At 37.5% G+C, this 14,904-nt stretch overlaps 1 pseudogene; it reads right to left on the bottom strand.

The window, feature by feature from the left end:
• Positions 1 to 21: 21 nt before the first annotated feature.
• LOC143658274 (transcription termination factor 1-like) lies at positions 22 to 2,167 on the bottom strand (annotated as a pseudogene).
• Between the last annotated feature and the right edge of the window lie 12,737 nt (positions 2,168 to 14,904).

Raw genomic sequence — 14,904 nt, 5'->3', positions numbered from 1 at the left:
CTTTAAACCATCCTAAGTCATCTATTTAAGTGCATCTCTATTTTCTGTACTACTCATTTCACCCATGATTTCTGTTTTTTGAGGTTACACAAGTACCCCCATTCTCAGGTCTCTCAGGTATAGTCAGTGTTCAAATTCCTGGTTCTATGAATTTTTTTTTCATTTTTACTTAAATTTGTTTTTATCAGAAGATACTAGTAGGTCTGTAATTTCATCTTCTAGGTTCACAGAGAGTGGAGAATTCTGTTCATGTAATACCACCAGGGGCAAGTCGGTGCTTTCATATGGGTCTTCTTGTACATCAGAAGATAATTCTTTCTTTGCCTTTAAAAATTCTTTCCCCCTAATTTCATTATGCAGTTCTTCTGGCCCATTTTTACAAGGCTTAGTGTCTGAATGTAAGTCTTCTGCCCCAGACATTTTTGCTGACTTTTCTTTGCTCATATCTACATAAACATTGATATTCTTTTGAAATTTTTTTCTTAGCATGTTATCAACATTTCCGAAAGGAAATACACGACAACTGCTTCATCATGTACCCTATAAGCACTATTTCTTTTCTTTTTTATTATGTTTGGAGATGGAAATGGCATTTTCATCACAGATTCTCAATTTTTTCAAAGGAGAAAAAATGAGTTTCTGGAAATGTTTTCTCTTTTCTTTGCTCTTGGTCATTTGAGAATGTATATTTGCAAGGGAAAGTCTCTGAAGCTGTCATGGTCAGATTCATGGGTATACTTGACTAAGTGGTGGTATCTGTTTGTTTGGTTGGGCAAGTGCTGGCTCATCTGTTTTGATGAGGTCGTTTCATAGAATTGAATCATGAGCATGTCAGCTGCATCCACAGCTGATTCCATTTGTGGTCAGCCAAAGGGGAGTGTCTTTTGCAGTGAGTGATGCTTAAGCTAATCACTGGAAGCTTTTTAAGGAGGATTCAGAAGAGACAGGCTTCCTTCCTTCTTCAGATGGTGAGCCTCTCCTGTGGAGTTTCTCCAGACCTTCCATCAGAATCTTCGGCTTCACAGCCTGCCCTTTGGATTTTGGACTCTGCATTCCCACAGTCATGTGAGACACTTTTATAAATTTTGTATTTGTGAGTGTTCCCTGTTGATTCTGTTTCTCTAGAGAACCCTAATATAGAAGCTTTCACTGGAAAGCTTCTGCTGTCTTTCCTCATATACAGAATACTTTTTTCTTTTACTTGTCCAAAACTGGAATGTGTATTTCACATATGCTAGATTTACATTCTATTTTACTCCAATAAACAAATTTTAGTTGTTTTTACCTGGAAGTAATCTCTAGGTTCGTCAGATGGATGTTCTTATTCACAATTCAAATTATGTGAGTTTGAAAGGCTTCTCCTGCAAACATCCAAAGTTGTCACCATCCTTCCTCCAACCTAGAAGTGCTGTGGCTATCTTTATAACGTTTCCATCTCATTCATTCTTTAACAACCAGGCATTTTAATTTAGGACAATACTAAACTCTGTTTCCTTAATAAAACACATCATGTATGCCTTACATATTTATGTTACAAAAACGATCTTGGAAACTGTCCCTAAGCTGACAACCTACATAACATGATTACTGTCAAAATAAGTCTTGTCAGAATAAAGACATATTTTCTTTAAATGCAAACACATTTTTTATCAAAATTATCAATTTTTATCATACAAATATCTAGTAGATATAATACAAGTTTAGGTGATCAAGAGACCTGTAAATGTTAAGGAGGAATATATTCAAAACTGCATGACTTTTTTTTGTACTAAGCTCCAGTTAGAATTTTAAATGCATTATATAAATCTTTGGATCATTTTAAGATTAGGAATTAATTTCTGACATCCCTGAGCACTGCTCTTAATCATGGATAAAAATTACTGAGGGACAATTCTGGCAGTCTCAGAAATTCTGGCCTTATGAGGCATTTCCAGAATTTCATTTGGACCTTCAGGGAAGGGTGCTCTAACCCTGTAGCCCCTGCCTTTTACTCCAGTGCCCTCTATCCCAATCATTCCCACCTTTCTCCCAAGCTCACCTCACTGTCCTCCTCCCATTTTTCTTTCCTACTTTCTTGGGCACATTTATTCCTCAAAATTCATCTCCCTTCTCACCCTCCATCTTTTCCAGTACCTGCATAACCCCCTGTTATCTGTTTCCCCAACATGTTCTTTAACCTCTGATAGACGTGAAAGTCCTTATGACTTTTACTTACCCTGCCTTTTTTACATTCCTCCATCTATTACCTTCCCACCATCACCATCCTCTTAATCCCCATGTTCCCCACTACCATTTTATCCTCATAATCCAATATTCATCATGCCATTAAATTTCCTGCACACATTTCTTCATTGTTCCCTTAAATCTAGTGGTTCACTTTAACCCCTCTTCCTCTTTAATGAGGTACTGCATTTTACCCTCTGTCCACCCTCTGCCACTGAGATCTCAATGCCCCTCAGGTCTTCAGGCTCTCTGATCCCTCATCTGATTCCTATATGCCCTTTTCCTATGTCTTCATCTTTACTTCACCCTATCCCACACCCTCACACTATCACTCCCCTAACACTCCATATTTTCTACCATGTTCTTAGACTTAAAATGTACATGGTCAGCACTAATAAATGTAAAACAGTGCACTTATTGCTCTTTGGGTCATTGCACAGTTAGAAGGAGAACAATGGGTAGAATGGACCCTTTACATCATCTATAAGGCTGAAGATACCATTATTTCTCCCAAAAAGGACACATCATCAAAATATATATGCATAGGATGACTTTGTGCGTGTGATTTTATGAATATGGGTAGGACTGTATAAGTTTGCATCAATGTGGGCTGTAGTGAGTGTGTATAAATGCATGTGTGTTTGTGTGAATGAGTGTAAGAGTTGCTACAGAATGTGTACATGAGTGTGTACATGGAAAATTATGTGAGGGTATGTGACTATGCATTTGGTTGTGTGGGTGCACATGCACATGTGTTTCATCTGTGTGTAAATGGGTAACTGTGTGTGTGTTCACATGAGAAGTAGGGCTTGTCCAACACTATGGTTCTCATCCCTGACTAGGATATCAGGATCATTAGATAGTAAACATGGATCAAATTGTAGATTTTGTGGTTGATGAAAAACCAAAACCTAATTGGAACTATTATTTTAAATGTCTTAACAAATTACATAGTCAACTAGTGTTCACTACTGACAGTTAAACAAATGTGTGTGTGTGTGTGTGTGTGTCTGTGAGTGTAGAGAACTGTGGTAACTACTCAGTGCCCATGAATTGAGTAGCAGCATTGGCTTATCTGATAGTTGATAAAAGTAGACTCTGCCTGTTAAGCCATCTGATCTTTGTTCTCTTAGTTTTGAGGGATCCATAAACTTTTATATGTCCATGGATATTGTTCTATTTATATTTCTTATCACTATTGGGGGAGAGAAAATGGGAAAGTACATTTTCCAAAAAATGTGTGCGAATGAATAAAAATTAATTGGTATTGAGCTGTTCAGATGAGTTCCTAACTTTTTAATACAAATAATGGGCATCATGTTCTTCCTTTTACTTGTATCACTTTACAAATACTTCCCAGGTATATGGCCTGATTCCATTTCTCTGGTCATAAAATATGATGAAGCTGAGTGTACTGAGGATTTGGAAAGAGCTCTATGCTGCATGAAGGGACATCTCAGAGAAGCAGGGCCTGCAGTGAGATGCACCTACCTTGCTGCCTGTCCCTCACAACCAGACCTCAGCATTACTTGCAACCTCCATATGAGACTCTCTCAGCCTCCAGGGCACAAGTGTAAAAAAAATAACCCTCTCCCAAACTCTCCAAATTGTCTTTGAAGTAGCTCATTAGGGGTTGGTAATGTTTTTCTAGTAATTAGTAACTGGGAGAAATTTTTTTCAGAAATATCTTCAGATCCATAATTCTGCAGTCTCATTGCTGCTACAGGTGAAATGTTAATTACAGTTATGTGGGTAGGTGAGATACGGAGCCACAAACCCTTATGTCATCATCATGCTGCTCTTATGACACTTGCCTGGCTCTCATGACTGTCCCATTGAGCCCACTGGCTTGGGCCCAGAAAGGAGCAGGGTGAATATTTTGTATATCAATCCAAGGAGACTCTGTAAAGAAAGAAGTCATATGAGGAATCTTTGTAAGAAAACCATATTGGAGAAAATGGAATCTACTGGGGTTGGAACTGATCAGTGTCAAAGTCACAGGGAGAGAAGAATCATTCCTGAAGCCTGAGCTGAGAAGGTATAGAGAGATGGGGGCCCCAGACTTGATACCAACCCCTGAGGGCTCCTAATGAGATGTGGTGTCGTCCTCAGTACAGTGAGTCTTGGTGTGTAATCCAAGAATAAGATAATCTGACCTTATAGATTCTTAAATGTGGCAGTTCTGAAGTATATCTACTATTGTGCCACCATTATCACTACAGGAAACAGAAAAAAGATTCATGATCACTAGAGAAGAACATATAACACATTCATGCATGCAATGTAATGTCAGATGAATCTTCTAACATCATTTAATCCATTGTAGAAACAGTTTATGTGAATGACAACTGGTGGGATGGAAATGTTTTCTCTAACTGTGACTGTACAAAGTACTTATTGAAGACAGTAATTGTGTCTCTGCTGAAAACACATGTGGTCTGTGAATTATGGGGAGACTGTTTTCCCTATTGAATTAGGGAAGAAACATTTAAGGAAAAGGAAAGTTTATAATTATGGACTTCATACAGCAGTTGTCATGTTCATATCTTCCTTGTAACATTTTCTCTGTTTTAAAATATTCCAATATCAACCCTAAATACACCACTTTGATTTTAAAATGCACAAATCCCATGACTTGTATATTTAATTTTCCATATGTGTCTTAAGGTTTTAATAGTAGTCTCATCTCATTGCAAGTAATTTTAACTCATTTATTAGTTAACTGATGAATATATGAATTGCAAAGACTGACATTTGGTTTCTAGCTTATACTGCTGTTTTTTTTTCTTTTTTACATTTTAGAGTTTTAGGTTCTATAGTTTAGGGTGTGATATTGATTGTTGAACAATTCTGAGAAAGGTACTGCCATTTCTTTGCTCCTGGCATAAAAACAAATGAGTCTTTCTAATGCCATCCTGATATTGGCATAATCTTGCTTTCTGAAATCTACTTTGTTCATGGGACAGGTTCCTGTAGTACTTTGTTCTATAAGCAGGGCATCTACATTTTACTAAGATCTTTAAAGCTTTATTTATACTTAAGTTAGGCCTCTGGATTGAATTTATATACATTACTGGAAGTTTGCTACCACCAAAATGGTAAAGTATGATGTCACCAGTGTAAAGTCAAATTAAAAAGCATAGAAACAGAACTCAACCAACATCTGTGTTACTGCAAGAACACAGTTAACTAGTTTTGTTAGTAGAGCATGTGGGCCAACTGCCATGACAAATTCAGGTCTCCACTTTGCCCTTAGCCAGCACGTGAACATAGACAAACCTCCCTGTGCCTAAGTTCTCATGGTCTTTATAATAAAACAATAGTAAGGACTAGGTGAATGGATAGTTAAATGATACAATGCTTTCCAAAAACAATAGTAGTTACTACCAGAAAGATTTGTGAAAAATAAGGACATTATCGCATGTACAGTCTTCATAGCAGTGATTCACTCATTAAAAATACTCTTTAGTTTGATTTCCGGTGCCTGCCGATGCCAAAAAAAAGAGACTCTTTAAATGTTAAACATTCAACTATTGTAAAGCTGTTAATTAAAGACAAATTTTAAGCAATTCTTTCTTCATGGGCACTAATGGAACATGGAACTGGCAAATGTACTTGGGAGATTTCACTTTAAGCTCTACTCACCTGGGGAGATATAGCCCACATCTCCTATTCCTGTGCAATGTCTTCTGGCTCCGAAAATATAAATGACATGGCCAAGTACGTTTGCCCCTCCATATCCATGTGTTGGCTCTTCTTCATGCTGGTAAATATCACTTTTCCTGTGTATTTGACTGACAATTGAAGAAATAGTACCATCAAAAAGAGAAAGACAGTATTCTGCTCTTCTATAGTTCATGACAAAATTGTGGTCTCACTGCACATGCAGTGTATTCCCTGAGTGCAGAATTGTAGGAAGGAACTGCAGCGCCAGGAGTTACTGGGACAGAGAATGGGTGACACTTCCCCATGGGACAGTCATGGACCTCACGTGAGACAATGCTCAATGGTTTGGTCTTTGATCTCGCCCAACTTGCCCACCTGGGGACTTTCTTTGACTCTTTCCCTCTTTTAAAAGATCTGCACATCCTTTGCCTATAAGCTGTCAGACTTACAGACCACCTGTTACCTGGTCTGCTGTAGAAACATGGTGTGCTGGTTTGAAAGGATGTATTTACACTAGAAAAGCCACTTTATAATCAAAATCCTATTTCATAAATGCAGAATAATCCCTCTTCAATATTTCTTTTTGAATATGTAATTATATCATCTCCCTGGAGATATGACTCAATGAAGAGTGGTTGTTAATATGGATTAGGTGGAGATGTGTATTTCCCTATTTGGGTGGGTCTTGATTAGTTTACTGGAGTCCTATAAAAGAGGAAATATTTTGGAGAATGGGAGAGTTTCTGAGAGAGCAGAATTATGTAGCTACAAGAAGCAGACTCCACCAGCCAGTGAAAATTGGAGATGAAGAAGGAAAATACCTCTCACAAAGCTTCATAAAACATGAAGTCAGGAGAGAAAGCTAGCAGATGATGCCATGTTCACCATGTGCCCTTCCAGATGAGAGAGAAGCCCTGACTGTGTTCACCATGTGCTTCTCACCTGAGAGAGAAACCCTGAATTTCACTGGCCTCCTTGAACCATGCTATATATCCCTGGATACCTTTGATTAGACATTTTAATTGGGACTTTTTCTAGTCTTAGAACTGTAAACTAACAACGTGTTAAATTCCCCATTTTTAAAGCTGTTCCATTTCTGGTATATTGCATTCTGGCAGCTAGTAAACTACAACACATGGTCAGGTATTCCACAGACCCCCACAGCCCTTTGTCAATTAATGTACCAGGAGACACTGACAGTGATTGGAGGGGGAAGAGATATCAAGGTGGGAGACCCTCCCCTGTTAATGGTCATGGATGCTGGGCTCAGGTAACTCAACCTCTCCCATGTCATCCCTTTAGCACTGGGATGGGAAGTGTGTGTGTGAAGAGTAGCTTCGAGGTGGGACTAATTGCCTCAATATTTCTTGTGAATAAAACACCCAGAGTGGATTCTCTTTCCTCACTGGACCTTAACAAACAGAAAGTAAGATAAAATTAGTGTCTCATAAATAATGGCACATTAAATTTAATGAATTAGCCTATGTAAAAATTCGAGTAAAGAGAAGTCTGTTTATTTTGTTATGTGTTATGCTAAATATGCTGTTTCTAAACAATTTGATTCAATTATGTAACAATCTTTATAGAAGTATGGTTTACTGAGATATAATTTATATAAGGAAAATTCACCCAGAGAATTTTTGACCGTTCTATTAGTTTTGACAAATGTATATAGTCATGTAACTACAACCAGTAGTTAGGTAGAGCTTTTTCAGTACTCCAAAGATTTGTGTTCTCTTTGAAATCAATACCTTTCCCTTACATTGTACTTTGGAAAACTTTGATAAGATTTCTTTCTCCATGTCTTTAGCTTTTTTGGAATGTCATATAAATACAATCATATAGTATATGATATACTGAAACTTATTTCTTTCACTCAGAAAAATAACTTTTATGTTCACCCATGGTGTTGCATATATCATTCATTTGTTTCTTTTTATTGCTGAGTATGGATCCTTTGTATGGAAATAGATCAGTTTATACTATGATGGTTAAATTCACACATCAACTTGGCTAGATTTTGATTTCCAATTGTTCAGTCAAGCAAACACCTTTATTGTTATTGTGAGAGTTCAGATGGAATTAAACCATTACTCTGTTAATTGCACTTACCCCTGATTATGTCTACAATCAGAGATGAGAGGAGTCACCTTATACAATCAGTTGGAAAGCTTAAAATGAGAACTGAGGATTTCAGCAGTCAGAAAGAGTAATTACTATGTCTGCTTGAAGCATCCAGGGTCTCCTTGGGAATTCAACATCACTTTCATCAAGTTTCAAATTTCAGACTGCCCTACAGAATGCAAAATTGTCGATCCTCATGGTGGTGTTGCTTCGTTTCTACAACTATCTCTCATCATTTTCACAGGGATGTATCTCTTTATCTCTTTGGGAGTCCTGACAGTGCTGACTAATACATCATCAATCAGTTGTTAAATGTTTTCAGTTATTTCCACCTTTGTAAACTTCACTTTAATGTTATAAGCATTCCATATAGGTCTTTTCTGGGTTAGGTAATTTTAAAAATATATTAGGCATAAACATTTAATATATGCTAAAAATTGTTTGCAATTATTTTCTCCATAGATTAGAATTTTAGATTTCATCTAAATCAGGTCACGGTATTTTAAAAATCTTTAGATTATACAGAAACAAAACTTTTTGTCATACTGATATATCACAAAAATAACAAATTTTCTGATGTGAAAAACCTGTAGCTTTAAACACCTGCCAAGTTGAGAGGCTAGTGGTGCTGTTGTAGAAGCAGCCTCATGTTTTTCTGAGTAAGAAGAATGCTTCTGTGATGTTAGCCTTTTACCAAGTACAAGAGATACAAGAGACCATAAAACAATGCAGAAAAGTCCCAGCTTGGAGACTAAGGTAGAGATTTAATGGGGGTTTATATGGGGTCCCCATCCTCAGTGGCAAGAGGAGCGACAGTAATTCCTTGGTTTGGTGGCCCACACTAACCAGAGGACAGGGCAATGTTTTTTGAAATTTGAACAAAGCACATGGGGTTGAGGCACAGCTCAGCATGGCTCACTGTATGGATTCAATTGAGAATGACAAAGTGGCCTATCAAGCCTCTACACACTGTATGTTTTCCTCTTGGGCATAACTTCTAATGATAAGGCTGTTTATCTTACTGGGCATAACTTCTGACAACTCTGCTGTTTTCCTCACTGTAAAATTTACTGTTTTACTGATAGGGTGACATCTGTTCTCTAGGGCCCATGGGAAAGGAAAGAAAGCACCGGGAGTCTGGTAATTAGATTCAGGGGTCAACTTGGCTGGGTGAACACACCTAGTTTTCTTGCTGCAGACATGAGCCAATGGTACGTGAACCTCATCTGTTGCTGATTCCATTTGCAGCCAGCTAGGAGGCATGCTTGCTGCAATGAATGATGTTTAATTTAATTGGCTTGTGCTTAAATGAGAGAGCACAATGTAGCACAGTCCAAGCAGCTCAGCATACCTCATCTCAGCACTCACAGCTGATCCAAGACCTTGGCGATGCAGAAAGTAATCACCCCAGGGAAAGTTGTTGGAACCCAGAGGCCTGGAGAGAAGGCCAGCAGAGATTACCCTGAGCCTTCCCACATAAGAAAGAACATCAGATGTAAGTTAGCTGTCTTTCTTCTGAAGAACTAATGAAATAAATCCCCTTTTATTAAAAGCTAATCCATCTCTGGTGTGTTGCATTCTGGCAGTTAGCAAACTAGAAAAGGGAGCTAATACAAAAGTTCATGTATTTTATGCACAGGAACTTTCTATATTGTCTCTTATCTGTTTTTTAACTCAGTGATCTTTGCAAAGAAAGACACCTTAGATTAATTAGGAGGAGAAAAACAGTGGGATGGTCTTTATAAATACCCCAACAGCAGAACTCAAATTGAGGTAAGGAGTAATGGGAATATATGGCATAGATATATTAATAAGTATCTGTATTGGCTACTGGATGAGGTAATTCATGATAGTCTTTGGAGATTTTTATCCCACTTTAAGTTAAAGTGGAATTTTAAAGGACAAAGTCATACAATTAATATTTTCTCAATGTACTTCTAAATTTGCCTTATTTGGCATACAGATATCCTTGAAAGCATACAAAGTAATTATGCTTGATAAATATAGATATGTGCAAATAAGGAATGGAGGAAAGGATAGGAAGAAACTTATGGTACTGGATTAGAGTCAGAGATATCAGGATGAATGCATATACAAACAAAGATGTTTAGATCCATAAAAAATGATACAATTAATGCAAATGCATATTTCAAAGCTCTGTTGGCTTAGAGGGCCTAAGATCAGTGACAGCCAGTAAAATGGAATGCATTCAGAACCAGTAATTTATTTCTAATACCATTGTCTAATGAAAGGTTCCCTAGAGAAAAGGATGATTACATGTCTGGAGCACAAAAAGTAAAAATCAGCCTAAAACATATTGTAATGCCAAAAAAAGAGGAACTGCCCAAAAACCAAAAGATTGGGTTTATATCAAAGGGACCCAGGTTCCAATGTGAAATATTCTGAATGGACAAAACAGAAAATTTTGAAGCATAAAATAAGTAGTATAGTATTATATTATAATTTGAAGGATAAAGCAAGTGTGGATAAGTCCATCCTAAGGTGAATAAGTAATTTAATAAATGAACAATGGAGATTATGTCCACATAGATTGTGTCCCTTGTCTTCCCAGACTCTCTTCTCCCTGCTTGAGTTTGGGCTGATCAGAGTGAGTTCTTTCTAAAAATATAGTAAGGAAAGGGAAACATATTAAATTTACAATAGGAAACCTGACAAAACTTATGTTAACAAATTGATGGGGTTATCATCACTAGAATTTAAAATAAATCTTCATTAAAAATTATATTAGCAGGGGCCAAGATGGTGGCTTAGTAATGTGCACATGTTTTTAGTACGTCCTGCAGAGCAACTACTAAATAACCAGAAACAGTACAGAACAGCTCCTGGAGCCACGACAGTGACTAGACACACAGCATACCCCAGTCTGGACCAGCTGGACTGGCTGTGAGTGAGTTCCCCAAGCCATTCGCACTTCCCCAAGCTGTACGCACTTCTCCAAGCTGCAGCGGCTGGTGCCTGGTGCGCCTCCCCCACAGGCAACTTCCCAGAAGGAAATGAAAGAAACTCTAATAGTAGCAGAGACTGAATCCAACCAAACACCAATAATGGCATTAATAAACAAATTCTGACTACTACAAATAGTCAGCTATTTTATTTTGCCCAGCTCACGCAAAACTGGTCAAGGCTGAGGTCGCCTATTGGGCTAACAGAAAAAGAGGAAAGGGGATGAAATGGAGCCTTCTGAGGCTGTTTCTATGGAGGCTTGGCTACCTCTGGATTCAGCGGCGAGATTACACATTTTGCAACTGCACCAAACGCAGAAACAGGCTGCTTTCAGGGCTGTCTCCCACCTGAACCATCCCTATGGGAGGGGTGAAACACAACTCAGGTGGAATCCTTCTCTCAAGGAATTCAGACCCCAGGGCTTTGCAATTTGAAGCCATTAAAACAAGCCTACAACCTTTCCTCTGTCTCCACCAAGCCTCCAGCAAGGAGAGCCTTCCAAAGTTAAAGGAACCACAACATCTTTTGCTGGTGGGACCTGCAGACAAACAAGCACCACGTACTGGGCAAGACAAGAAAAACAGAGCCCAGAGATTTCACAGGAAAGTCTTTCAACCTGCTGAGTCTCACACTCAGGGAAAACTGACACAGGTGATTCCTTCCCCCCAAAAGGAGGCCAGCTTAGTCCGGGAAAACCTGGTTGGAGTCTGTAATACCTATGTAGACCCTCCTAAGGGTGGAGAGGGAAAAGGCACAATACAAGGAGGACAAGAAACAAGTAAACAAGAACTGAAAATTACCCTCTGTTAAACAAAACCTAAGCTAGAGGTTCAGAAAAAATTGAACTGAAGGTCAATGAACAGATAGACAACAAACTCATCTAGCAAGAAAACCCTAGGTAAGATAAGTGAAAGCAATCTCCAGAATAAACTAATTAAGGTAATTAAATGTCCAGATGCCAGCAGAAAATAATGGATCATGCTAAGAAAATTGAAGATATGGCCCAGTCAAAGGAAAAAAACAATAGTTCAAATGAGATACAGGAGCTGAGACAACTAATTCTGAATATACGAACAGAAATAGAAAACCTCTTCAAAAACCAAATCAATAAATTGAGGGAGGACATGAAGAAGACATGGGCTGAAAAAAAGAAGAAATAGAAAGTCTGAAAAAACAAATCACAGAACTTATGGGATTGAAGGACAAAGTAGAAAAGATGGAAAAAACAATGGATACCTACAATGGTAGATTTAAAGAGACAGAAGATAGAATTAGTGATTTGGAGGATGGAACATCTGAATTCCAAAAAGAAACAGAAACTATAGGGATTCTATAATTTGAGCAGGGGATCAGGGAACTTAATGATAATATGAAGTGTGCAAATATACGTGTTGTGGGCATCCCAGAAGGAGAAGAGAAGGGAAAAGGAGGAGAAAAGCTAATGGAAGAAATTATCACTGAAAATTTCCCAACTCTTATGAAAGACCTAAAATTACAGATCCAAGAAGTGCAGCACACCCCAAAGAGAATAGACCCAAATAGGTATTCTCCAAGACACTTACTAGTTAGAATGTCAGAGGTCAAAGAGAAAGAGAGGATCTTGAAAGCAGCAAGAGAAAAACAATCCATCACATACAAGGGAAACCCAGTAAGACTATGTGTAGGTTTCTCAGCAGAAACCATGGAGGCTAGAAGACAGTGGGATGATATATTTAAATTACTAAAAGAGAAAAACTGCCAACCAAGACTCCTGTATCCAGCAAAATTGCCCTTCAAAAATGAGGGAGAAATTAAAACATTCTCAGACAAAAAGTCACTGAGAGAATGTGTGACCCAGAGACCAGTTCTGCAAGAAATACTAAAGGGAGCACTAGAGTCAGATACGAAAAGACAGAAGAGAGAGGTATGGAGAAGAGTGTAGAAAGAAGGAAAATCAGATATGATATATATAATACAAAAGACAAAAATGGTAGAGGAAAACATCCAAACAGTAATAACACTAAATGTTAATGGACTGAATTTCCCAATCAAAAGACATAGACTGGTGGAATGGATTAAAAAACGATCCTTCTATATGCTGTCTACAGGAAACACATCTTAGACCCAAAGATAAACATAGGTTGAAAGTGAAAGGTTGGGAAAAGATATTTCATGCAACTAACAACCAGAGAAGCGCAGGAGTAGCTAAACTAATATCCAACAAATTAGACTTCAAATGTAAAACAGTTAGAGACAAAGAAAGACACTATCTACTAATAAAAGGAACAATTAAACAAGAAGACATAACAATCATAAATATTTATGCACCAAACCAGAACGCCCCAAAATATGTGAGGAATACACTGCAAACACTGAAAAGGGAAATAGACACATATACCATAATAGTTGGAGACTTCAATTCCCCACTCTCATCAATGGACAGAACATCTAGACAGAGGATCAATAAAGAAACAGAGAACTTGAATATTACAATAAATGTGCTAGACTTAACAGACATTTATAGGACATTGCATCCCACAACAGCAGGATACACCTTTTTCTCAAGTGCTTATGGATCATTCTCAAAGATAGACTATATGCTGGGTCACAAAGCAAGTCTTAACAAATTTAAAAAGATTGAAATCATACACAACACTTTCTCGGATCATAAAGGAATAAAGTTGGAAATCAATAATAGGCAGAGTGCCAGAAAATTCACAAATACGTGGAGGCTCAATAACACACTCTTAAACAATGAGTTGGTCAAGGAAGAAATTGCAAGAGAAATTAGTAAATATCTCGAGGTGAATGAAACGAAAACACAACATATCAAAACCTATGGGATGCAGCAAAGGCAGTGCTAGGAGGGAAATTTATTGCCCTAAATGCCTATGTCAGAAAAGAAGAAAAGGCAAAAATTCAGGACTTAACTGTCCACTTGGAAGAATTGGAGAAAGAACAGCAAACTAACCCAAAGCAAGCAAAAGGAAAGAAATAACAAAGATTAGAGCAGAAATAAATGAAATTGAAAACATGAAAACAATAGAGAAAATCAATAAGACCAGAAGTTGGTTCTATGAGAAAATCAATAAGATTGATGGGTCCTTAGCAAGATTGACAAAAAGAAGAAGAGAGAGGATGCAAATAAATAAGATCAGAAATGGAAGAGGAGACATAACCACTGACATCACAGAAATAAAGGAGGTAATAACAGGATATTATGAACAACTTCATGCTAATAAATACAACAATTTAGATGAAATGGACGGGTTCCTAGAAAGACGTGAACAACCAACTTTGACTCAAGAAGAAATAGATGACCTCAACAAACCAATCACAAGTAAAGAAATTGAATCAGTCATTCAAAAGCTTCCTAAAAAGAAAAGTCCAGGACCAGACGGCTTCACATGAGAATTCTACAAAACATTCCAGAAAGAATTAGTACCAACTCTCCTCAAACTCTTCAAAAAAATCGAAGTGGAGGGAAAACTACCTAATTCATTCTATTAAGCCAACATCACCTTCATACCAAAACCAGGCAAAGATATTATAAAAAAAGAAAACTACAGACCAATCTCTCTAATGAATATAGATGCAAAAATCCTCAACAAAATTTTAGCAAATCAAAATCAACAACACATTAAAAGAATTATACATTATGACTAAGTAGGATTCATCCCAGGTATGCAAGGATGGTTCCATTAAGAAAATCAATTAATGTAATACACCATATCAACAAATCAAAGCAGAAAAATCACATGATCATCTCAGTTGATGCAGAGAAGGTATTTGACAAGACTCAACATCCTTTCCTGTTGAAAACTCTTCAAAAGATAGGAATACAAGGGAACTTCCTTAAAATGATAGAGGGAATATATGAAAAACCCACAGCTAATATCATCCTCAATGGGGAAAAATTGAAAACTTTCCCCCTAAGATCAGGAACAA

This window comes from Tamandua tetradactyla, chromosome 16 (genome assembly GCF_023851605.1).
Source record: "Tamandua tetradactyla isolate mTamTet1 chromosome 16, mTamTet1.pri, whole genome shotgun sequence".
NCBI classification, from domain to species: domain Eukaryota; kingdom Metazoa; phylum Chordata; class Mammalia; order Pilosa; family Myrmecophagidae; genus Tamandua; species Tamandua tetradactyla.
The sequence above is the reverse complement of the archived record's forward strand: the minus strand, read 5'-3'. Positions and strand labels throughout refer to the sequence as shown.